The sequence below is a fragment of the Tamandua tetradactyla genome, chromosome 6 (assembly GCF_023851605.1).
Source record: "Tamandua tetradactyla isolate mTamTet1 chromosome 6, mTamTet1.pri, whole genome shotgun sequence".
NCBI lineage: Eukaryota > Metazoa > Chordata > Mammalia > Pilosa > Myrmecophagidae > Tamandua > Tamandua tetradactyla.
This window is the reverse complement of record NC_135332.1, coordinates 23205806-23209500: the sequence shown is the minus strand read 5'-3', so window position 1 is coordinate 23209500 and position 3695 is coordinate 23205806. Positions and strand designations below refer to the sequence as shown.

The following is a 3695-nucleotide window of genomic DNA, read 5'->3' as shown; positions in this document are numbered from 1 at the left end:
CAGACACAAAAGGACAGATACCGTATGATTTCATTATTGTGACTCTGGTAAAGGCTCCAGTGTTTGGAGCAGCTAGAAGGAAAAATCTGAGATGAGAGAATGGTGGCCCATGACAAACTCTGGGACCTGTTCTATAGCTGCTTCATGAAGACTGCTTTGAAAATTACTGCTTTTTTCTTTCTTTGCCATGTTGCCAGGGAGGTTTACATCCCTGGGAGTCATGTCCCCCGTACAGGGGGAGGGCAGTGAGTTTGTTTGCTTTGTTGGCTTAGAGAGAGAGAGAGGCCACATCTGAGCAACAAAACAGGTTCTCTGGGAGTGACTCTTAGGCCTAAATTTTAGGTAAGCTTAGTTTATCACCAACCCCAAGATTAGAGCTAATCCCAAGATTGAGGGCTCAGCCTATTGATTTGGTTGTCTCCACTGCTTGCAAGAACATCAGCAATTCTCCAAATGGGGAATTTGAATATTTCCCCCTTTCTCCCCATTCTCCCAAGGGGGGCTTTGCAAATACTTCTTTATTCACTGTTCAAATCACTCCGGGATTTATCAGAGCACCACACTAATCTGGACAAACCAACAAAATCTCATGCCCTATTCAAGGTTCCATGTACTTATGGTGTTCAATTAAACTGACCATACAAGTTAAATTAGGAAATGCAGTAGTCAAAATACGAATTTTGCACCAAATAAACATTTCTCCCTTTAGTCTCACACAGAAGTTGAAGTTTTAAATTATGGATGACCATCTATTTCCAACATCCTGTAATTCTGGCCTGTCTTTGTTTTTCCTCATGCAAAAACATTTTTAAATTTGTACATTTAATCACCATCATTGTACACTGTAGGCATCCTAAATTATACCATCTCAGTCTTTATCTTCTATCTTTCCTTCTGGTTTCATACGAATTACATGGAATCTTGAATGGGGCATGATATCTTGTTGGTTTGTACTGGCCCTGATATATCCCAAAGTAATTTAGGTGGTGAATAAAAAAGTACTTGCAAAGCCCTCTTGGGGGACTGGGGGAAAAGGGGAAAATATTAAACTTCCCCATCTGGGAATTCCTGATATTCTTGCAAGAAATGGGGACAACCAATTCAATAGGCTGAGCTCTCAATCTTGGGGCTCGCCCCTTTGAAGCTTATTCCTGCAAAGGAGAAGTTAAGCCTATTGATAATTACACCCCAGAGTCACCGCTAAAGAACCTCTTTTGTTTCTCAGATGTGGCTTCTCTAAGCCAACTTGATAGGTGAACTCACTGCCCTCTCCCCTAGTGAGACATGACTCCCAGAGGTGTAAATCTCCCTGGCAACATGGGACCTGACTCCCAGAGATGAGCCAGGACCCAAATCATGGAATTGAGAAAACCTTGACCAAAAGGGGGAAAAGAAAAATGAGACAAAATAAAGTCTCAGTGGCTGAGAGATTTCAGAGTCGAGAGATTACCCTGGAGGTTATTCTTATGCATTATCTACTTGATATTCCTTTTTAGTTTATGGTGTTATTTGGAGTGGCAGGAGGGAAGTACCTGAAACTGATGAACAGTGTTCCAGAGGCCTTGATTCCTGAAGACGGCTGTATAACTATATAGCTTTTACAATGTGACTGTGTGATTGTGAAAACCTTGTGTCTGATGCTCCTTTTATCCAGGGTATGGACAAATGAGTAAGAAAAAATAAATAAAATAAGAATAAAAAATAAATAATAAGGGGAGAGAAGGGGTAAAAATTGGGTAGATTATAATACTCTGGGTCAGTGAGCGGGGGGTAAGGGGCATGGAATGTATTAATTCCTTTTTTTAAAATTTCTTTTTCTGGAGTGATGCAAATGTTCTAAAAATGATCATAGGATGAATACATGGCTATGTAATGATACTGTAAGCCATTGATTGCATAATATCATTGGACATATGTGTGTGTGGATATTTCTCAATAAGAATGTAAAAAATATATAGGGGTGTGTGTGTGTCTGTGAAACATATATAGCAAAATGTTAATTACTGTAACTAAGTGGTATGTACATGGCTGTTCATTGTACTGTTTTTATTTTTTTCTATTTTCTGTATGTCTGAAAAATACCTAATTAAAAAAAAAAAGTGAGGACACTGATAGGGAAGAAATAGGATCCTGAAAATTGGGATAAGGATATAAGGGCAGATCCCATTGAAGCTGGTGACATCAAGCCCCCAAATTCTGCTGAGTTTTCTTTGCTAGTAGAAGCAGCCCTTCTGCACCCATTTGAGGAGGTTAACTCTGCTTGGCCTGAAGAACTTTTGAATTTCCCTCTGAGCTCTGCCTTTGCTGCATCACATAAGTTTTGGTATGTTGTATTGTTGTTTTTACTCATCTCAAGATATTTCCTAATTTCCTTGTGATTTCTCATTTGACTCACTGGTTGCTTAATTTCCACATATTTGTACATTTTCCAGTTTTTCTTCTGTTATTGATTTCTAGCTTTATTCTACTGTGGTCCAATAGTTTTGCTTTGATTGATATTGATTTCAATACTTGTAAGCTTATTAAGATTTGGACTAATAGTGCCAACCACATGCAGCGACCGCAGCTCAGCAGGGTGGAGTACAACCAGCTCAACGAGAAAGCGCAGGAGGGACTATGGAGAAAGGATTCACACATGAAGATTACGGGAACACTGCAGAGTGGCTTCTGTCCTACACCAAGCTCCGACCTCACGTGGCAGTGATCTATGGTTCTGGGTTAGGAGGGCTGGCTGGTAAAGTAACTCAGGCCTACAGCTTTGACTACAGTGAGATACCCAGCTTTCCTCAACGTACAGTACCAGGTCATGTTGGACGATTGGTGTTTGGGTTCCTGAATGACCGAGCCTGTGTGGTCATACAGGGCAGATTCCACCTTTATGAAGGCTACCCTCTCTGGAAGGTAACATTGCCAGTGAGGGTTTTCCGCTTTTGGGTGTGGACACCCTACTAGTCACCAGTGCAGCTGGAGGGCTCAACCCCAGGTTGTAGGTTGGAGATATCATGTAGACTCGTGATCATATCAGCATGCCTGGTTTCTGTGGTCAGAATCCTCTCAGAGGCCTCAATGATGAAAGGTTTGGCCATCATTGTCCTGCCATGTCTGATGCTTACGATTGCAATCTGAGGCAGAAGGCTCACTGTGCCTGGAAACAAATGGGGAGCAGCAAGAGCTACAGGAAAGCACCTATGTGATGGTGGGAGGCCCCAACTTTGAGACCATTGCAGAGTCTTGTCTGCTGCAGAAGCTGGGAGCTGATGCTGTTGGCATGAGCACAGGATCAGATGTTATAGTTGCACGGCACTGTGGACTTTGAGTTTTTGGCTTCTCTCTCATCACTAACAAGGTTATCATGAATTAGGAAAGCTTAGAGAAGGCAAATCATGAGGAAGTACTGGAATCCAGGAAACAAGCTGCACAGAAATTGGAACAGTTTATCTCCATTCTTATGGCTAGCATTCTGCCCTCTGGCAATGCCATTTGACCAGCCTCAGAGCCATCTAGCCAGCCTCTCCTCTATGGGACCTAAGTAGCTGCTACTTTGTTGGGGTCACCTGCCTTGACCCTTAAGTAGTAGCAGAAAAGAGAGGAGAATCCTTATCCTCCACCTTCCCCGCTTCTCTCAACAGACCCTTTTGGTGCCAGATCCTGTTTTATTCAGTTACCTTCTCAAAGGAGTGTCCGTTCTTGTTGAT

General features: G+C 42.2%; 1 pseudogene; it reads left to right on the top strand.

Annotated features, from left to right (window-relative positions):
• The first annotated feature begins 2616 nt into the window (after positions 1-2616).
• On the top strand, positions 2617-3484 carry LOC143685858 (purine nucleoside phosphorylase pseudogene; annotated as a pseudogene).
• The last annotated feature ends 211 nt before the right edge of the window (positions 3485-3695 follow it).